The sequence below is a fragment of the Crinia signifera genome, chromosome 2, assembly GCF_055691185.1.
Source record: "Crinia signifera chromosome 2, ASM5569118v1, whole genome shotgun sequence".
NCBI classification, from domain to species: Eukaryota; Metazoa; Chordata; class Amphibia; order Anura; family Myobatrachidae; genus Crinia; species Crinia signifera.
Window position 1 is genome coordinate 335,788,367 of NC_139218.1, and position 23,662 is coordinate 335,812,028.

At 42.2% G+C, this 23,662-nt stretch overlaps 1 protein-coding gene across 2 annotated transcripts in view; it reads left to right on the forward strand.

The window, feature by feature from the left end:
* The window catches only part of VDR (vitamin D receptor), a 170,497-nt gene that overhangs the window by 13,883 nt on the left and 132,952 nt on the right, over positions 1-23,662 (forward strand). The window lies entirely within an intron of this gene.

Here is a 23,662-nt window from a genome sequence, read left to right on the forward strand (position 1 = left end):
CCACTCACCGCGCACTCTTCTCCGCCCGCCCGCCTGCCTCTTCTACTCCGCCCGCCTGCCTGCCTCCTCTCCTCCGCCCACCCGCCTGCCTCCGCCTGCTGTCTGCTAAGGAGGAGGTGCACTTGCCGGGAGGCACAATGCACCTCCAAACCCACTCCCGCCCGCCCGCTAATGTAATTAAATGTGCGGGTCGGCCGGTGTGGGGATGTCTATGGGATAGACAACATCTGTGCTGTTAATGGGATTGATGGTTAGGATGCCAATCTCGGGAATCCCGGGATTGAGCATTTTTTTTTATAACACTTAGCCTCCTACTAGTGAAGCTACCTCAATCCAATACCAATACAAAAGTGTTATATAGCGCCTTGATATTAATATTTGTCTTTCCTTAATCTAAGACATCCATAAACAAAATATTTTTCAATTATAAGAAAATCCTCTGACAAGGAACTACAGTGAAAATTTGTTTTAAAGTGTATTTAAAAAAAAAATTTATAATTGAAAAATGATTTTAGATAGTGTGCCGAGCCTGAAGCATAGCGAGCCCCGCGAGGGGATGCAGAATACGAGCCTGAAGCGTGGCGAGCGGACGCGGAATACATGTATAGTAATCCGTGTCCACGTGCGAGGCTCGCTGCTCTCACCACGCTTCGGGCTCGGTGGCTCACTGCGCTCGCCACACTATCTAAGATCAACTCCACGCCAACGTGGATAGTGGGGGTATGAAAAGTTCGGAGGACGGATACCGCCACCCCTTGCGGGCTCGCTGCGCTCGCCAATGCTTCGGGGTTGGTGTTGATAGTGGGGGTGGCGTTGCCAATGGGGGTGCATTTAACATTGAAAGCACCCATCAGGATGCTTGTTCAATTAAAAATCAAATTGCATCGCATGCATCACATGCCGCTATATTGCATGCGATGCGATTGTATAAGATGTACTATGATCAAAATATTGGGTGCCGTGCTCGGAAACAAGTACCGTGTATTCCTCCCCAGCCGCCCGCCCCCACTGCTCCTCACCGCCCTGCAGCTCCCTGTTATTTTTTTTACATGTGATAAATCGCATGCGATTTATCACATGTAAAAAATGGCACATCAAAGTCCTAATCGTATGTGAGCCTCCCGGGGAGCTGCCGGGCGGCTCGGAGGAGAATAGGGTCCGGCCTGTCCTCAGGACAAGTCGGCTCTATGTATGGGGGCCTTTAGAGTATGGGAAGGCGTGAATGACATTGGAAAAGGTTTCAAAACTATAAATACATTGGGCAGTGGATATGGTGGGGAGGGCAGTAGAGAGTCTATTAAGGGGGAGGTGGGCACAAGGAAGTTAGTAAGGAATACAAATAAATCTAGGGGAGACAATAAATATAATGTTAGGGATGCAACTAAAAATAAACCTAAACTAAAATGCTTATTGGCTAATGCAAGAAGCTTAGCAGGAAAAATCAGGGAACTAGAATCTGTGGTCACTAGGGACGGTTATAACCTTATTGGTATTACTGAAACATGGTTTAATGAGTTGCACAACTGGGCATTAAACATGGAGGGATATACACTCTACAGAAAAGACAGGGAAAATAGAAAGCGCGGGGGGGGGGGGGGTGTGCCTTTATGTAAAAAATAACTTAACATCATGTGAGAAAGAAATGAGCACAGGTACAGAGGAAGATAACACTGAGGCCGTGTGGGCAGAGATAACCGATAATAACAAAAAATCGAATAATATTTTAAAAGGGGTATGCTATAGACCGCCGAACGTGAACGATATGGACGAGTCCCTTCTATTAAACCAAATCAAACAATCATCAGATCAGGAGCAGGTATTCATTATGGGGGATTTTAATTTACCGGATATTGATTGGAAAACAAAAATTGTAAAACAGCAAAAAGAAGTGGGTTCCTAAGCTTACTCAAAGATCAGTTTATTACACAAATGGCAGAAGCTCCAACTCCTAATGAGGCACTATTGGATTTAGTATTAACAAATAACATAGACTTAGTTTCAAACACCAAAGTAATTTGAACATCTAGGGAACAGTGACCACAACATGGTTTCACTGGAAATCAACTTCTGTAAACGGCAACATAAAGGACCGGCAAAAATACTAAACTTCAGAAAAGCTAACTTCTAATTATTCAGGGAAACCCTAAAAGAAATTGTGTGTGAAGAGGTATTGGAGGGGAAAAATGCAGAGGAAATGTGGGATACACTAAAAAATGTGCTTGAATCATTAACTATTAAATACATACCAAGTGTCAATAAGGGTAAATTCAACAAAAAATGCCATCATGGTTGGACAAAAATGTTTAAATTCTATAAAAATAACGTAAATGAGGAGGCGTTCAACAAGTTCAAAGAATCAAACAACTTGTAAAAGGGTAATCAAAATAGCTAAAAGTGAAAATGAAGAGCGAATTGCCACTGAAAGCAAAACCAACCCCAAAAAGTTTTTCAAGTACATAAATAGTAAGTGAATAATTAAAGAGAGCATAGGCCCATTAACCGATATCAATGGTAAGAGTTTTACGGAGGATAAGGGAAAAGCAGAACTGCTAAATGGGTTCTTCTCCTCAGTGTTTACTAGGGGAGAGCAGGCAGTGGAACGCACATGTACCACAAATGGGACAAACAAGTCGGATCTCAATATTGATTTAACGACCGAGGAGTTTTTATCGAGGCTCAACAAAATCAAAACAAACAAATCACCAGGACCAGATGGTATTCATCCTAGGGTACTAATGGAATTAAGGGAGAAACTAGCGACCCCTCTATATTACTTTTTTGATAATTCACTATCATCAGGTAAAAGACTGGAGAATAGTAGAGGTAGTGACAATATTCAAAAAAGGAAAAATGGACGACCTGGCAAATGACAGACCTGTGAGCTTAACATCAATAGTGGGTAAAATATTTGAAGGATTTTTAAGGGATGGTATCAGGGAATATTTAGACATTCATAGTTTACTCAGTATGAATCAGCATGGGTTCATGAAAAATCGTTCATGCCAAAAAAATTGACTAGGTTTCTGTGAGGATGTCCGCAAAAGCCTTGATAATGGAAAAGCTGTAGATGTGATCTTCCTAGATTTTGCTAGAGCTTTTGATACAGTACCACACAAGAGGTTGATAAATAAAATGTAGGACCTGGGATTAGGGGCAAATATCTGTAGATGGGTTGGGAACTGGCTGTGTAATAGAGAACAAAGAATAATTGTGAACAGTGCCGTACCAAATATGATACCATTACTAAGTGGAGTGCCACAGGGTTCGGTTCTAGGGCCCATTTTATTTAACATTTTTATTAACGATATTGGGATGGGGTTACATCTTTGCAGACGATACAAAAATGAGCAGAGTTATTAATTCAAGAGAGGATGTCGCTGCGCTTCAAAATGATCTTGACAATCTAGATGAGTGGGCAAAAATGTGGAAGATGAGGTTCAATGTGGATAAATGCAAGGTTATGCACCTTGTGAGAAATAACCAGTCTGCCTAGTGATAAACTAAGTGGGGAGACATTGGGTAATTCAGTACTGGAAAAGGATCTGGGAGTGCAAATAGATGACAAACTGGGGTGTAGTGCTCAATGTCATATAGCAGCAAAAAAGGCCAACAGAATTCTTGCATGTATTAAAAGGGGCATGGAAACTAGGGACTCAAAAGTAATTATGCCACTGTACAAAGCTTTGTTTAGACCACACCTTGAATATGGAGTGCAGTTTTGGGCCCCGCACTATAAAAAGAACATCATAGAATTAGAAAAAATCCAAAGTAGAGCAAAAAAGCTAATTAGGGGTATGGAGAATCTAAGTTACAAAGAGAGATTGAGCAATTTTGGACTTTTTACACTAGAGAAGAGACATTTAAGGGGGACATGCTCAACATGTTCAAAAATATCAGGTACCAATATAAGGAACTTTCAAACACCCTTTTAACTGCTAGAAAGAAATTGAGGGCACGAGTTTAGATTAGAAGAAAAAAGTTTTTGTTCCCTTAGAAGTAAAAATGTATTTACGGTCAGAGCAGTCAAACTTTGGAACTCTCTTCCGGGAGAAGTGGTGTCGACAGAGACAATAAATACGTTTAAAATAAGGTTGGATAAACATTTATTGGTTAAAAACATCCATGGGTACAAATAAGAATCATAATCTTTCATTAAAATTTTCAGAACATACTATACACCAAGATATAAACCTAGGTTGACCTAGATGGACGCAAGTCTTTATTCAGCATTTTGTACTATGTAACTATGTAACTATAATGTGGATTCACTGGGGGTATTCAATCCCCGACACTATTTCTGATGGAGGCAATAGTGGCGGGCGCCTATTCAATGCTGTCTTGCCCAACAGCATTGAAGAGGCAGATCGACTGAACGGGCCTGAATTTTTGCGATCATGGCAGAATCTCGACAATCCACGGCCGTTTATGCGGCCAAGCCCCATTTTCGCCAATCGTCAAGCAGGACATTGAATCCTGCCTGGTGATATGCTGTTGAGCAAAGTGAAAACGGGCCAGGGTCACAGCTGTTGGGAGGAATCGACAGTTGTCACCCGGGATTGAATACACCCCATTGTCTGTTTTAGTTCACTGGGGGCATAGAATGGATATCTATGTTATTATTGTTTCCACACATTCAGATGCTCCAATTTTTTTAAATCATTTTAAGTTTTGATCCTCGCCAATAAGTGTACAAAAGTTTGTAGAACGTTAACAATGATTCTATACATTATCTTAAAAAAAAGGTTATTTGGAAACTAGCAGTGATTGCTATGCAAAGTTGGAAAAAAAAATCCCGTTGATTGTAAGCTTGTTGACTTTTTGTTACTTTGAAAAATATACCTGTGAATGCGCTAATGGCATATTAAGCATTCATTATTCATTATTCTGTACTGATAAAGTTTGTTTTGCAGAAGATTGGTTCTTAGATAAACTTTTTCAGAATGCTAATTTTATTATTGCATCTTAGATGTAAACCTTTTTATCCTGTATTTTAATGGGGCATTCAGAACAACAAATTATTTGAGCATTCAGAACAACTTATTACTTGAAGTGGATTTAAAAAAAACAATTGTCGCCTGATTTTGTACAGGGCTGAACACATTTCTGATAACCGTTTTATGGGCATTTGTATTAATAATCGCGGAACTGCAGTGATTTTTATCATTCTATTTTGCAGCAGGTGTTTTCATTTTTAAAATGTCCCTGCTACTGTATGTATGTATGTATGTATGTATGTGTGTATGTAGTGATTTTCTCGCATTTTTAAGGACTTTTTCACAAACTTAAAAACTCTTCAGGGGGAATCTCACACTGCACATGCACACTGCACCAGTTTCCGTAGATGGGGGTGGTGCCGTATGGAGGCTGTGGGAAGGGGATAAGCTTAAAGTCCTTTATACCACAGTGGCCAAACTCTGAGAAGTTGCTTAGCACAGTGGTTCCCAAACTGTGTGTCATTGCCTCGGGACATTTGCAGGGGTGCCTTGGATTGGTGGCCCAGGACCAATTCAAATTGTTTATATTTAATGTAATAGGCAAAACCAGTGTTTTTGGCTACCAGTTATAAAATATGTTGACAAACCGAAGTGAATCTTATCTCTCAACACATAATTGAACCTAGGAATGACATAAAAACACAATTTACTTAATATATTACTTCTATCTTATTAACCCATTGAGTGCCAAGTGAATTTGTCAAAATTGTTGTGAAAATTGCCAAGGAAACATTTTTATTCATCATAATGACCTGTAATGTTAGGTTACTGTATATAGGAAATATATATATTTTTTTATTTTTTTTACATTTTTATTTAAATTTATAGAACAATGGTGAGATTTTGGTACTCAAAGGGTTAAGAATGTTTTGGCCCAAGCTGCCGCAAAAACAATACTGACACGCAAGGGCGCTGTGATTCAAAAAGGTTTGAGAACCACTGGTTTAGTACATAGGGGTTAGATTATAGTCCCATTGATAATAATGTGGACAGTAATCTGTAGTGCTAATTAGCATTATGTGATATCTTTTTCATTAGGCTATTTGTATTTAACCACAACCATAAAATGTACAGTATGTGGAAATTGTAGTTTCTACATAATTTTATTGAAGAAACAAATTGCTTGATAAATGGGCAACTTTATGTCTTTAATAAAGTTATGTATTTCTTGTAATAGATAGATGTAAAATCCAGGGTAACCAATTAACAGGCATAGTTAATTTTATTTTTATATAGCAAGAACTGGAACTTAACATTTCTAAATTCTATTTTAATGCTATAGCTAGTAAGGGAATGGATGATATGTTTTGCACAAATAAATAATTACTAGAGGGGCATACACATGTTGAGATGTGTATGCCCCTCCATGCTGAGTGTTCTAGAGAAGGACGACTTCCCTTGTACGTCCTGGAGTCTAGATCACCCATACACACGTAGCTGTTCTGGTTAGCACAGGCTGGCGATTTGACTACATGTAGTCAAAATCTACTCATGTGATAGCAACGAGCAGGACTGCACATCGCCATCACTTGGGGGATATACACACAGAGTGACCCATGCTTTATTTCTAAGTGATCTAGAGAGATTGTTTAGAAAACAGCTTAAAACATCCTCGTGTGTATGCCACTTAAGTACAATAGCAATTAGACTATTTCTGTCCAAATTGAATAGGAAGATAGATGCTAATAGTTGATTAGATTATTAAGCTTCTTTTTTTCAATTGTGACTTAACTACCTAATTTATACCTTAATTACATTTGGACTGATATTATTGCATTTTAATAGCATGGCTTCAAATATTATAATTAACCATCTTGTCTACATTAAAGGGCACCTTTTATTATTGAGTATTTGTGGCTTTCGGAAAGCAAAGCATTCCGGTGATTGTCCCTCAAAGCTACCGCCATTCAAAGATAGTGGTAGCATGGTGTAGTCCATGGTGTAATCTTTGTATACTTAACCTTGTTCATAGTTAGCCGGTTTTGGGCTTCTTGCTGAACTCCTGTCACTGATAGTGCCATTTAATGGAGCCGGTGAACCCATATCATACTGTAGATGCTTAGATACGTTTTCTTTTGGATTTTCCGGTACTCTTTACCTAGAACAGCGCCCATCGCGACCATCGTATGCACTAAAAAACGGGTGCGATGCGATGCCCGCGATTTCCCATAGGGATCAATGTTAAAAGTCAGATTGGACGCGATTTTAGTGTTCAATGCCTCAATGCCCACGATTTTTCCATAGGAAACCATGTTAAATGGGCCACAGAGCCCTAATAGTCCCCCTGAAGTCTTAAATGGCCCCCACAATTTTTAACGCCACCCCACGATCAACGTGAACCCGAAGCGTGGCGAGCACAGCGAGCCCGCGAGGGGCGGCGGTACGCGTCCTGCGACCTTTTCATACCCCCACTATCCACGTCGGCGTGGAGTTGAGAATAGAATAGTGTGGCGAGGGCAGCGAGCCACCGAGCCCGAAGCGTGGCGAGCGCAGCGAGCCCCGCAAGGGGACGCGGATATCTTCACAGGTAAACGCGTCCCTTCGCGGGCTTCACAGGTATCCTCGTCCCCTCGCGGGGCTCGCCACGCTTCGGGCTCGGTGGATCGCTGCGCTCGCCACACTATTCTATTCTCAACTCCACGCCGACGTGGATAGTGGGGGTATGAAAAGGTCGGAGGACGCGTACCGACGCCCCTCGCGGGCTCGCTGCGCTCGCCACGCTTCGGGTTCACGTTGATCGTGGGGTGGCGTTAAAAATTGTGGGGGCCATTTAAGACTTCAGGGGGACTATTAGGGCTCTGTGGCCCATTTAACATGGTTTCCTATGTAAAAATCGCGGCCATTGAGGCATTTAACACTAAAATCGCGTCCAATCTGACTTTTAACATTGATCCCTATGGGAAAATCGCGGGCATCGCGTCGCACCCGGTTTTTTATGTGCATACAATGACCGCGATGCCCGCGATTTTTTACCCCCGACGCCCGCGATGCCAATCGCGGGCGCCGTTCTAGGTAAAGAGTACCGATTTTCCAGTTCTATCCATTTCACTAGGAAGCATATGGAATACCTGAGGGCATCTGAGTGGACTCCCTAAAATTAATGAGATTCCTCAGTATTCCGGGATAGTAAGCGATCAAGATTGTGACACCACTGAGGCTTGATACTCTTCTATAGGTATTCATTAACCCTTTCATCTCCGGAAATTTACATTTTATGGGGGTAGGTCATTTTCAGCATCATATTAGAATTGAATTAATGCAGTAAAGTATAAATCATATTATCACCGGAAAACTTTCAAAATTGGTTTGCTTATTTCTCCTTGCACTGCAAAAGACAATTGTTTTTTTTTTTTTTTTTTTTTTTATCGAAATTGCATTAAAGTAAACTAAAAGTCAATAATTTTGTATATCTTGCTTTGGCTTTTATCCACCATTCCAAACAATAAAAAATAACTTATTTTACAAATTAGGTTTTCATAGTAAAAACTGCACTCGAAAAATAGACAACATATCCAAACCATTTAGTGGAGTCCTGTATTAATTAATGCCAGTAAGGTGTAATCTGGGCATTAGAACTTCTTTAGATTTAAAATTTTATCTAATATAGGATGTTTATTGCCTGGTGATTACCAGACAATAACTACGAAGGAGGAACTCCCCTTTTTAAAACAATTAGTCCCCCAGAGTGGAAAGTGCCAGAATAGGTGAAATTGTATACATTAAGTGCCCTCACCCAACTCCTGGCTCTTCTAGTATTTATGAAGTGCAATTTGATGGCCAAAAATGTAAACACATAGGTGCCTCTTTCACATAAGGGTGCCCCTGAGTACAGTTTGTGGTTGCTAGGAAGAGGTAGATGGATTACTTTTAAAGCTTCACTGATAATGTGAAAGAGATTCCTCCTTGACTTTGTAAGGACTTGTGCAGTATATAGTAGTGGTGGGGAAGTGGATTCTGTGTTGATCGTACACTATCTCCAAAGAGCAACTCCCTGGGGCAACATTTTCCGAAACAGGGTATCTCTAGTACTTTTTTTTTTTTTTTAGAACCAATACCTCTCTGAATTAAAAAAGTTGAAAACATAATCATAAATTCAGAAACGGACATGTAATCAATACAAATAGCAATGATTATGTAATTAGAGTTGCAAATAGACTTTTTATTAACCGCAACCATGGTGTTTATGGTTGGCCTTACAGGCAAGTAATTATGCTTACGCAGATCCTAGGTTTATTCCCCAATTTATATGTGGTGTTGCTTGAAGAAACCTAGCCGGTATATGCTTAGCGTAAAAATCGTCCCTGACCTGATGGAATTTTCATATGTCACCTCCAGTGTCCAAGCCACATCAAAAATAGAATGGTGGACCTTTCTTTACATTTCTCACTTATCCTCATTTTGAACCCTTGCAGTACTTTGTACAAATCTTACTTGTCATGAGCGGTAAAGGGGTTTAAGAGCTGAGGTTTGTGGATAGAATTTGGTAATAAGTTGACCAGATTTGTTTCAAAACACTTTGAAATATATATGTAGGAATGTTTCCTGTATATTTGCAGTACAAAAGGCGTGTCATCTAATTGCAGAGCCTTTTTTTGCTTCTTCTAGACTGACAACTGAATTTATACAATCACAAGTTACAAATAGCTATGATCATGTGATACATGTATTTTTTTTTTTAGCTTGCAGGTCTCCTCTGATAAATAGCTGTGGGTGTATATATATGTGTGTGTGTGTATAGATTGGGATGTTATATTTAGCATGTTATTGTACACTTCTGTAGACCAATGTGAAGCAGCAAAGTATACAGTGAATGCTTCGTGCCAAGCATTATGTTTGTAAAGTAAAAGCAGTTTTATCGTTAACGATGTGGGTTCTTTTTATTTTTATTTTTTACTTTTAAGCGAAACCTATACTGGCTATATGTCTCTTTGAGTAACCCCCGTACACACTGGGCGACTTTCAGCTGATAGCTGCTCAGTTGACTCGTCTGAGCTGCTTTCAGCTGGATAGGCGCCCATTGTGTACAGGCCAGCAATGAGCGGTGAGTGCTGTGCGCATTCCCGCATCATTACCGATGGCCGACGCTCATCTGCTGGTATTACCAGAGCAAGGGAGTAGATGAATTTCCATAGTGTCCTGCTATATAAAGCTGTCCACCCCGGGGAAAACCGCTCAGTGTATATGCACTGAACATTTTTCATCCCAGCGATATTCCCCATCGTCGTTATCCATACACGCTGGGCATAATCGCACAGTGTGTATGGAACTTAACAATACAAATACGTTTTAAGAATTAGGATCTGTGTAAGCAGAATTACTTGCCTGTAAGCAGCAAACTCTGGTTGCTGTTCCAAAAAATTTGTAGTAGTCTCCGAATATCTATTTTCATCTTAAATGGCGTAATTATTGCTATTTGGTTTTTTTTTTAATTAGGTGCATGTTTCTGAATTTATGATTGTGTTTTTAACGGTTTTATTTCACAAAGGTATTTGCTCCAAAAATCTATTTATAAAACTGTACTACAGTTCTCCTGACTTAACATATATTTATTGGCTCTATACTTCCACCTGCTTTCTTGGTTAGAGGTGAAAGTATCAGCTGATCTGTGCTGTGGGTATCAGAGCATGAGTTGTTTTGTGTAGTGCTGTTGGGAAAATACTGATGCCAGCATCCCGAGGGGGTTTTCCGACATGGGTGCGGAAGTATACTTACATTCCCTCTGCACCCCCAAACCTTAATCCTCCTTGCTAGTACCTGAAGTTAGCCCAACAGCCTAACCTAAATACCCCCTAGTGCATAGACTTAAAAGGCCTAACACAAATGCTCCCTGCATTCATAAGTTTGGAATGCCATCATCCAGGATTCTAATGTCGCATTAACACTAGTCTTCTAGTTGGGATGCCGAGGTCCATATTGTGACTGTTGGTATCCCACCCATCCCTTAGCTGATATTATCATCCAAGTAATTGACACACCCTAGATGTAGGATGCGCTTATTGTGACCGGTATGGAATAATTTGATAAATCATGATCTGGCACTTTCATTGGGTATTGTTAATTGCATGTATAGTTCATGCTTACTATTGGAAACATACTTTCTACACTACCAAATTCCCTTCTAGAGGCTTCCATCGAAGCCTGCATGCAAGTGTAAGGTTGATGTGCGTTTCTAGGAGTACAAAAAATGTCTTAAAAAAATATATATAACAATTTTGAACTATTGTTATTACTATATTATTATTTACTGTTACACACCTTGGAGATGACATAGAGTTGAACACAACTTTTTAGGACACATTTTGCCTATTTTCACATTGCGCAAGTGCAGGCAATGCAGATTTTTTTTGTTGACATTTTAATATTGACATTCTGAACGTATACCTTTTGTGTGCATTATGGATGTGCAGCAGTGATCATCTTCTTTTGAAGGTCCGTGTGTGGTACAAAGGGCCATTCTACAGCTTCACTTGTCCACTTTGTCTGCTGTGTTATTGCAATGTTTGTTTTTTGCCTTTTAAGCCGTCCTTTGGTTTTGGCTAATGTGTTTGCAGATAAGTGGAAGATAAAAATGCAAGACTGCGTTCTGCTCTGTTCTACGGTACCAGTCGTCCTAAAGGCATGCAAATTAATTTGCTTAACTTGGTTATTTCCAAGGTGTTCACCATTAAAAACCAGAATCAGTATGGCAAAAACATGACTAGACACACAGTGCACTGATTACCGGCTTGTTAACTGTTGGGTTAAGCTGCATGATTACAAAATAATGTCTAAAACTGAACACAGCACTTTTTGATTACTAAAATTTGTACATATTTAGGTGAAGGCTACTTTAGTTACTCATTTGGAAAATACTTTGCGACTTTATTTGTAGGGTTTTTTTTTTGTATATATTTAATTTCTTCTGCCTTCTATGCTATTGTAACGTCTTATTACAGAGGTCAAGGTATCATTTCAAGCCATGAATTGCCTTTTAAAAGTTGCATGAATGAATGATTGCGCAGTCAAAGCAATTAGTCAAAAGAAGAGCACACAATGCTCTTTAATTGCGTTATCAAATGATCCAAGGTGATTGCAGCACCGCACATCGATTACACTTTGCATGGTTGCATGAGGAAACAAGAATCCGTAAAATGCTGACATTGATCTTCTAAAAATTGCTTCTTTAGCCCTTAAAATGCTGCTAACCTAACTACTGAGCTGAAGATTGCAGTTAACATATTGAATGTTTAAGATGTCAGAGCTGTTGTGAGTCATTCACTATAGTATACCTTGACAAGCCGCATTCTGGAAGATTTTTCTGTGCTAAAACTTTTTTCTCAAACTTTTAACCCTTACTGACACGTACTGTAAATGCTGTTGAGTTTAAACATACTGTATGTCTGACATTGGCAAAATATAATAGAAATAGAGTGTCATCCGTTCCAGCTTTTCCAATACAGTGCAGGGTTCATCAGTATTCAAATTAATTTCTATTACAGTATCTGCTACGTAGATTGTAAGCACCGCCGTGTAGTCATTTAGTTGGGGACAGAGCGTTGGTGATGTAATTCACACCAAATTTTGACAGAGGCACAGCATTAATTGTACACGGTGAAGCACATACTGTACGCGTATGGTACATCGATATAAATAGGAATGTTTATCTAGAACAGTGTGTGTGTGTGTGTGTGTGGGAGGGGTTTTGCTACTGAGGCTTTTGCAAATATTGTTAGAACTTAAAAATGACATTGTGCGTAAATTTAAATCAAACCCATAAGTTTATACTGATTTACAGTCCTTTTTTGCTTCAGAAAAACAGTTCTTTCCTAGTTGAACAAATTTAGTTGTTTTGTCCAATTCACTGCTGTCTGCAGCTACTGCGTTTTCAAACAAGATAACATTTCTCTAAATGGTAACATGTCCTGTAACTGCACGTGATTGTTAAATGCTGTGACATGTCAAATTAAGTACAGCTAGCTATTGGCATGTACTAAGGAAAGACCTTTGTTTTCCCTGAATGGAGATATATATATATATATATATATATATATATATATATATATATATATATATATATATATATATATATATATATATAGTCCATGGTACTGGCACTCACATCGATATCAATAACTTGCTGGGGTGACAATCCAGGGTAGGGAACTTGCTAGGAGGTCACTACTTTGTATAATTGCCATGCTGCCTGAATAAACCCAGCTTGATTTGCCTGAAAGACTGGTGAGTGACTCCATTTTGTGCCATTATATATATATAAAAATAAGACAAAGGAGGAGTGCTCCATAGTGTAAAACCACAATGGGCAATAAAAAGCTCCCAGGTTACAACCGATAATTACTCTTACCAAAGACCACACTGCTGTGGGCTGGTTACCACAAGATATCACACATGGACAATCCAGGCACAATCTCCAACCGCTTCCAGAGCTCTGAGGGAAACCTGCAACCCGCGCCAGTCACTGCACATGAACACGGCGGGTCGGAGACCCGTATCATGAACAGCGGTAGTAGGGGGGTGCCCAGCAAAAGGAGAGCATGCTGGGCATCCCTCTACTACCACGGAGAGCCCCTGACGCATTAAATACAGCGGACGGGCGGCTGCCGTCAAATCTCCCAGCAGGGAGAATCACAGCGAAAGTGCATCAAATCCTACACATGATTCGCTGCCACCCGTGACCCCGGCCATTGAATACTGGCCAATGTGTGTGCCCAAATGTAAAGGTGACTTTTGCTGTGGCAGTGGGTTAATGTGTTTGCAGTTAGATGGCGTGACATTTTACCCAGTTGTGCATGTGTGGTGAACGGCTTCACCTCAGTTTCTTTATTTCTGGTTTTGTGCTGTCGGTTGCATGATGGATTCCTTAAGAAAGGCCCATTTATCGCAGAATGAAAGCCATGTACAGCGAGCAGCATCTCGCACGGTGCACCATTTGGGACTGAGATCCTTCAAAGCTGAAATCTGGGCAGGGTTGGTGACAACGTGTACCTGCCTGGGCCATGGAAAGTCCTTGATGCTTTCTCATCCCACCTCATAACACTGACACCACCGGAATATGGTGCCCTGTGCAAAACCCTGCTCTCCGTACACTGCCTTCTTCCTGCAATACATTTATGAAGCATGCTTGCCTCCTTCGTTCTTTGTGCTGATCTAGAAAAATCAGTCATTCATCCAAACCCGCAAAATAACTTTCTAGGAATGAGGAAACTGAGGCGAAGCCGTTCACTACAAATGCGCAACTTTTAAACTATTTTTAACATTGTTTCATTTAATTTTATATACATTAGCATATGGGAACGCCCAGCATTTCATGGGTGTTCCCATGAGAATGCTGGGTGTTCTCAAGCTAATGGAGCCATGATAGACATGTGGGGGGGGGGGGGGGGGGGCGGGAGGCAGCTAACATCATCACCCACTTCCCCCCCGAGCATACACACATATGTAAGGTTGCTCAGAGCGACCTTACATGTCCGTGCACCTTCCACATCTTTGATGGTCGCCGACCATCGAAAGATGTTGGAGGGTCCCAGTGGCATGCGAATAGATCTTTATGTAAAACATCCATTCGCAGCCAGTGCAAACATATGTGCCTTGTGAATGGTGGGCCGGCTACCACCTTTCGCAAGGCGGAATCTTTATCACTCGCATGGATGCAAATTCGTATCCGAGCAAATGAACCAGAATACCCGCTATGTCCTTCAAGTCCATCACCTCTCTTCTAATATTTGACTTACTGATGCTGTACAATTACATGTGCCAGGCCAGTGTTAATGTTAGGTTCTGGCCACAGTCCAATATCTACCTAAAAATGTTTCTTCCACAGCTATTAACAGACTGTACATCCCTGGAGTGAACTGAGCTTACTTTATTCTACTGCCGATGTCTTGCTGGTGGGGAGAAGGTAGTCTTGTTAGATGTAACAGCCGTGGCTGGCGAAAAGGACTATCCATGGCAGTCTCTGTGAAGTGATTGCTCCGATCCTTCCTGTAAGTGTGATGTTCCGGCTAGCTTCTAGCATCCTATTCTGCTGGCGGTCTCAGCGGGTGGCTGGTGTCTTTCAGTTAGTGATCCCGGCTGGTGGCTGATGGTTTCCGGCTTTAATGGCTATTGGTTGTCAGGCGGAAACTTTGGGAGAGATGTACTAAGCCTTGAAAGTGATAAAATGGTGAGTGATAAACCACCAACCAATCAGCTCCTACTTATCATGTTTGAAACACAGACTGTGACATGACAGTTAGGAGCTGATTGTTGGGGATTGTTTATCACTCTCCATTTTATCACTTTTCAAGCTTAGTACATCTGGCCCTCTGTCAAGATCACCAGCGGCGACTGGTACATCGAACAAGACTGCCTTCCTCCCCGCCAGCAAAACATCGGCAGTAGAATAAGATAAGCTTAATTCGCTCCAGGGACTCACTATCTGTTAAAAGAACTGTAGCATTATGCCAGTATAAATTTTGTTTTATTATATATTTATTTTATTTACTTTTATTTCCCTATGTGCTTGTCTTTCTTTTTTTTTTCTATTGTACACTAAGTTCTCTTTTATACCTGTATTCATAAATCTTTTTAAACAATTAGAGCTGCTTCCATATATCATATAGCGCAGGTGAATTACATTTAGACTGTGCGTCAATGCAATTCGGTATTTGTCCTTTTTGGTTTTTAGCTCCAGTTGGTTTGATGATTACTTAAGCTGGTCATTCATCAGACCAAATGTACTACAACCAACTGTCCAAAATGCTGTTTCACAGACCTAACACAACTTTTTTTTTCATCAGACCAGCCATTTGCCAACCATATCCTAGCACCCCAAGCGAATAGGTCACCCGCATCCCCTCCCTAGCATTTGAGGAGATGTGTACGAGAACACATCCCCTGGCTTGCGGCCGAAGAGGAGAGAAATTATTTGACTTTTATTTATGTTGTAGATGGCTGAAAGGGGGACGGACGCTGACCTCATGTGATGTCAACCACCTGCCCCGAGCAAAGTTTTCACGGGGACGCCCATAAAACACTGGGCATTCCCCTGCTCCAGCATAAACGCACATGTGCAAACCCCCGACTATCAGACACTGGGCTGAATTCAGCCTGCTACGAGCGGGTCTGAATCGGACCCTTAATTATCCTGCATACATTTTTGTTATGTGTCCTTTCCCACAAATAATTTAGGAAGTATTGCTACAAGCTCTCTGTGTTGCTCCTGAATAGTTTACATTCTTCAGCTTCTCTGCACTGCAGTACTGTGTTTTGTGTGTCGTTCTAGTTCCACACTGAAGAAACACTTCTAGAACACTAGTTTTATATTACCTATGGAAATGTATGTTGCACCTTACACCCTCCTCCTCTTTTTGTATTTCTGTCCCTTCCAATGATCTCTGTACCATAACTTTAACAACGTGTACTAAAAGGGAGTGTTGGTCTCGTAATAGTAGATAAAGTGAAATCTGGGTCACAGGTACTGGCAAGGGAAAGGAACACACGTTCTTTCCTCTTAAAAACAAAATCCTCCCACTAGGGCCATTTTTGTCTGAGAAAGGGAGCAAAACTGTTCTAGGAACATTAAGTGGGGGTATTCTATCTTGTCCGTCTTTTTTGGCTACACCTAAAATCCGGACAGATCTATTCAATGCGGCCATTTTTGGATGGCTTTTCCGCTGATACAGTTTCAAAGTTGAATCTGCATCCGTGGGAAAATAGTAAAAAATGATGCGTTTTCGAGTAAAACACGTATATCTGTAAGTAATTTTCTGATCCATGTCTTTTCCGACCATGTTGACTTTTCCGACAGTCAAAGATTCAACACTTAGAATGAATAGGTTAAATGTAAATTCAACACGGAACAATGAAATGACTCAAAATGTACATCCTTAATAAGGTGTACAACATACAAAATTTGTGGGGGTTGGATATACGTTATATCAGAATTGACATGCACAGGAGGGCAGCAGGCAGGATAGGGACAGCTAGCTATATCCACCATTGTCTTAAAATAAAGTCACAGCACTGCTAGTCACAGTGATCAGGACATGCAGGAGAAGTGCTACCATTTTGTCTCCCCATGTTATCTAAAATGGCAACTGGGGGGTGCTGAACAACATGATCACTGTGGCCAGGGCCGGCGCCACCACTAGGCAGGACTAGGCATTTGCCTAGAGTGCCACTGGAGGGTGGTACTGAGCCGCCGAGGTACCATAGAGAGATACCAGAAAGCAGGGAGAGGGGAGCAGGTGAGTCTGTAATCTTCCCTCTCCCCTCCCCCATCCCGCCCATGAATCAACGCTGCCCCCCCGCGCTGCCTGCCGCCCGCTCCCCGCTTGGGGGATTTCAGTATCACCCGCCACAGTATCGCCCGCACACCCCCCATGCCGCATCGCAGTATCGCTGCCACAGTATTGTCCGCACCCTTCTTCCACCCCCCCGACAGGCAGCGGGCGGCACGGGGGGTTTTGCCTGGGGCGGGCTCGGGGCTTGCACCTGCCCTGACTGTGGCCAGCAGTGATCAGGACACTCTGGGATAAACGTGGGTACAGAGACACTGGTGGCTGCGGGAAGACGATCAGCTTCCACCTACTAAGGGGAATTCTCGCAAGATGTTGGTAGTCTCCCGAGATTCCTCTTAATCATCAGCAGCCGGAGACTGTCAGTTTTATTCAGCGGCAGCCGCTGGAGCTTGGGACTGCTGCAGCAGGACAATTTGTAAGAGAAATTTTTACATATTCCCCCGAAGGATTTTTTCCCCATACAAACGGCCCTTGGCACAAAAAAGGTTCCCCACCCTTGCTGTAAATGGAGCAATAGAAATATACTATGGTCCCTTTTTTTATCCAAGAAGTAATTGCCTATGAGAAGACTGACATTATATATTTTCTGTGAGAACAGATTTATTAGGGCCATGTTCTATAAGAATGTAAGAAGAAGCTCTCTTCTGCTGGCTAGTAGAACAGGCCTCCCATGCATACAAAATTAGGTCATTCATTTTAGTTTATTTGAAAGTATTAGAACAAGCATGTCAAACTTGTGGCCCTATTAAATGGCCCAGCCAGCTGCTGGGTTTCCTAGACTTGTCTTTTAGTAATCCCAAGTGGGCAGTGTCCGGAAACCCCCCAGCATGCCGATGATGTTACAGGTGACGCAAAACTGGCTAGGCCAGACCACTTTACTTTTTCCCAAAGAGGTGACATGGCTGAATTTTGAATCTGCCGACTATATTTAGGGAAGGCGGTTAACTTTTTCACCTTGCAATACTCCACTAAACTCTTCTCATACTGACACCATAAATTATGCCAATTCTGTACACTCGTAAATAGGACAGGTTAGGTAAAATGCAGTTTTTATCCTCTTCAATCATTTCCCAAAGTGGTGAGTGTAATTCATCATTTATGTTAATATATAATGCACCAGCAATATACGTACACCTATAAATAGGCATGTCATGCAATGTTGGGTCCCTGCGTCAGGAGCTTCTGTGATTTCTCAATGTTATTGCTGTGCTACATATGCTAAAAGCAAAGAAATAAAAATAAAAAATACAATAAATTAAACATTTTGCTCTGATTTTATAAAGGGTTAATGTGTAAAACCTGTCTCCTGCAGCTACTTTCAAGGCAATGTATGCATTGATCAGTGACTTGGGATGAGAAGAAGACATGTACAGTATCATTTATATACAGGTTGAGTATCTCTTATCCAAATATCCGTTACCCAAGTTATTCCGGAAACCATACATTCCAGAAAGTGAATTTTTTTTTTTTTTTTTGCGAAGAGCTCTACTGGGGATATGATATGTAACTCGCACTATATATGTGCAAGAAACTGATTGCTTGCCATTTAAATTCAGTACCTGAGATAGAACACAAACTTTGTTTCATGTTTTGAAATGTTGCCTTAAGCACAAATAACATTTATTTGTGTGTATTTCATGTGTTTGATGTGTTTGTACAACATAAATGCAAGATACCTCAAGATTCATCATTGAAATATTCTGAAATACGGAATAATCCGTTATCCAAAATTCTTCTGGTCCCGAGCATTTTGGATAAGGGCTACTCAACCTGTATATGTCTAGTGTCCATGTCTAGGGTCTCCGAAACACTGCCATCTGCAGGCAAAGAGGGAAACTACATCTCTAACTCACACATGCACAAACACAGAAGGTAGCAGACTAGCTTTCAAAGCTTTTGCTTCGTGCTGGCCTACTAGTGGATCCATATATTGTATTTGGCTCACCTGGTGCTGCTTACCTCAGCAATAGAATTACTGTATCACAACTTTTCCATTCAAAAGCAACACATTATCTTGTGACATTCTGCATAAAAAGATTTTTTTGGTACTTGCCCTTTACGGGTATTTAATGTGTGCTGATATTTCTGACGGTCGGAACAAACGGAACACAATGATTGTAATGCAGCCGCTGTTTGGCTAATACAGATACACATTCGACAATTTAGCGTCCGTTCTCATCAATGCAGATTTTAAAATCTGAATCTGCATTGGTGAAAACTGCTGCCAAATTGTCAAATTTGTAGACTGTTTTGCCAATCAGCATCGGTGTCTGCCGATCCCTGGGCTATCGGACAGTTGGAACATTTCTGATGGTCGGATAGATTGAATCGGTTGATTGTAAATTCCTATTATCGGCGACACTGGAATACAGCAGGATCCCAACTTTGTTACCTCACTATAAAAGGACCTACCTTGTCTGGTGTATTCCTCTTGGGAGGGATGTCACCTCTCTACAAGCCAGGATAATATACAACATCATTCATCCATATAAGCGGAACTGATACATTCTTCCTCCATAGAAATGGACGGACATGCTAACGCACATCCAAATCGGAAGAGTGGTGAATATATTCGGGGCTTACAGACCCAGTTGTTGTTTTGATCACTACTGCACACCTTTTTATTTAGCACAGCGTGTCCTCCTTTTATTGCATAGGCACTGAGAACATCTACTCTTATGGGCCCTACACACAGGCCGTTCTGCTCCACTGTCGCTCAGCACACAGAGCTGACAGCCCAAACACAGAGCGAGCTGTCAGCTCTTTGTGCTGAGTGAGCTGACCACACCATTGTTCTCCAGTGAGAGAACCCTGGCGATGCCGATATTGATGACACTGCTCATGAATCTCGGCCAGCAACAGCGATGCGTGGGGACGCGCATTGCTGTCGCTACAGCCCCTACACACACCGATGTAGGGGCATTGTCTAAGCGACTTTGCCAAACTAAGCAAAGTCACTTAGAAAATGCCTTAATATCAGCATGTGTGTAGGCCGTATTACTGTCAACCCTTTCACTCGGTGAGAGAATAGACCATTGTTGTTAATCCAGCCATACCTATTTCACTATTAAGTGTGGACTGGTCCAGGTGTTACCAGATGACGTCATCCTTCTCCCAGCCAGCATGCTACCAAATATATATGCATATCTCTCTGAGCTGATCGAACTCATATTTTGTGCATCTCACATGGAGATGCTGCCATTTTTAGCGGATATTTTTGTGCATCTCTCTCGGAGATGTTGGCGCTCAAAGGATTAACAAAATCTCCTAGGGGTGATACCGAGAAGAAAGGGAGGGAAAAAATAAACAGTACATAAACGTTTGAGGCTGGGGTAGAAAAAATGCTTTAATAAAATTAGAAATGTTAGCAGTTTATTTTAATCAATTACCTAAGGCAAAGTGAATGAACAGAATATAAATCTAATACAAATCTATATTTGGTGTGACGATTCTTTGCTTTCCAAATAGCATACATTCTTCTAGGTACACTTATTTAGAAATACACTTACAAAATGTGATTGCAGTACAAAACTACAAAGCTACACAACCTTGATAGATGCACAGTGCAGGGGCGAAGCTACATATGCAAGTAGATATGATTTTTGGGTACTTGTGAGTTATCCGGGCGCCCGATTTTTGGTCGTATACGCATCGCGTCGCATCGCATGGCATCGTATGTTAACCAAATGGCATGCGATGCGACGCGACGAGATCACCACCCAAACCCGATTTCGCATCGCGTCGCATCGTATGTTAACCAAATGGCATGCGATGCGACGCGACGAGATCACCACCCAAACCCGATTTTACATCGGGTACCATGTAAAGTGATCACGTCGCATCGCATGTTAACCACATGGCATGCGATGCGATGCGATGCGACAGCACCCGATTTTAGCAGGGCAAAACCCCCAGAAAGTGTCACAAAAAGTGACACAATGTCAGTCCCATCCCCATTGTCAACGCCACTCCACTATCAACGTGAACCCGAAGCGTGGCGAGCGCAGCGAGCCCGCGAGGGGCGGCGGTACGCGTCCTCCGACCTTTTCATGCCCTACTATCCACTAGGGCGTGGAGTGAGAATAGAATAGTGTGGCGAGCGCAGCGAGCCACCGAGCCCGAAGCGTGGCGAGCGCAGCGAGCCCCGCGAGGGGACACGGATACCTTCACAGGGAAGCGCGTCCCTTCGCGGGCTTCCCAGGTGTCCATGGCGACGCGGACACCTGGGAAGCCCGCGAAGGGACGCGCTTCCCTGTGAAGGTATCCGTGTCCCCTCGCGGGGCTCGCTGGGCTCGCTGCGCTCGCCACACTATTCTATTCTCACTCCACGCCCTAGTGGATAGTAGGGCATGAAAAGGTCGGAGGACGCGTACCGCCGCCCCTCGCGGGCTCGCTGCGCTCGCCACGCTTCGGGTTCACGTTGATAGTGGAGTGGCTGTGAGCATCCAATATCATTCATCAATATCATTCATATCTGACACATTAAGGACAACTGAATTTAAGGGAATAACTGTGTAATTAACATATTACAGAAATAAATTATAATAACAATCAATCACAAAGCACACAATAATCAATCACCATCATTATTTATCGAGCAAAGTGAGCGCATGTAGAATGCGGGCAAATGCGTTGTCTCCCGCCAGGCACTTTCGCCACACAAACTCCTGCATGTAGGAATCAAGGTGATGGCGGGCTGTGCCCCGCTGGCGTTTGTTGCGCCATTTTGCACAACCCCACAGTCTCTCAATGTTCTGGGTGTGTGCACCAGTCTCTGGGTCTACAAAATTATACCGATGGTTGACCCTCAAGTGGCTGTAACCAGCCCGCTCCAGTTCAGGAGTTTTGTAGGCGCGCCAGCAATCGCTGACAATCGTGCTGCCAGGTGCCACGTGCTCCACAATTGCACTGAGGAGAGTTGGTGCATCTCGCTTGGCAACTACTAGCATGAAACAGTCCCCTGTCTCCCGGCACACTCCTCCGAACACCCACTGCTGTGGGAGAACTCTGCCAACATTGGCTTGGCGTTTCACAAAGAGTGTCTCGTCCACCTCCACTATTCGCCCTGGTCCTCCAATCTGGCGTTGAGGCTGTGACATCAAGTCGCATTGGCATGCCTCCCGCATCAATGCGTTATAAAATATGGTGCTTTTGTTACATATTTTCAAGTTCTTAGTACAGAACTCTATTGAAGTGAGTTCATCACACCAGCAGTAGATGAAGCGCAGGATTGTCATGAACGGCAGCCTGCACCCAGGGTAGAATAGCGAGGCCCGCAGACTCTGCTTTTTCCTGCAACTTTTAATGTGGCAGCGCCATTTGCGCTCCTTTATAGACAGGCGCATAGGGTGGCCATTTGGACAAGTGGCTGTAGATGGGAGCAGCCCTTTGTCCTGCAGGAATACTACTGTCTCTTCTTCAGTTTTAGGGAGGCTGAAGATACCATCTACCAAAGCCATTTTGGGAAATACGGTGTAAGGGCCAAAATGGGGCAGGTGTAAGGGGCCAAATGGGGCAATATTGGGGCAAATGTCCAAAAATTCACCTCACAAATACAGTAACACTGTAAATCACTTGCTCTCTCTGTAAATCACTTGCTCTCTCCTCTGGAAACTACCTCACACTGATTTTCTTCCAGATGTGGCAGAGGGCGGGTTTAAAAATGGGCGGGAAGTGTTAACATCGCGTCGCGTCGCATCGCATCCCATTGTATACCATACAATAAGCATACGATGCGACGAGATACGACGCGATGGCAAATCGCGTCGCATCGTATGCTTATTATAATGGCATGCGATGACCACATCGGGCGCCCGGATAACTCACAAGTAACGATTTTTGTTTTGGCATATCTCCCTTCGTGAGTCTATTTCGGCCAATAATGCCATCATGATATGGAGTGGTTATTTCACATAATTATGCAAAATATTGAGCATTCCACTGGTCTGCCCGGCATTCACTCCTATGCTTGCTTTTGGAGGAAATTAAATAAGGCTGCAAGAGAAATCATACATTTCTCGGTGGAAATCTTATCTTGAATAAATCTGTGTGAACATTGTGCGATTCGGGCTCATGGCTGATTTTGACTATCATCACTTACAATTCTGACTGTGCTATTTGGCCTAGGTCCAAATACACTGTACCATAGACATTTTCAAAATTATTTTGCCTGCACAGTCTATCTCGACTCTCGATTCTGACCTTGCGGTCAGATACAGGGTTAACACTCTGCAATTTTGGTTTACTTACTATACGATAAATCGTAAGCCAAAATCGCACTCTGTGTATACAGCTTTAAATCAAGGAGAGCTCCATGTTGATCACCCTTGAAGATAGAGCTCTGTGATAGGAATTTCAGTTCAGTTGATGAAGGGGAAAAAAATAATTTAT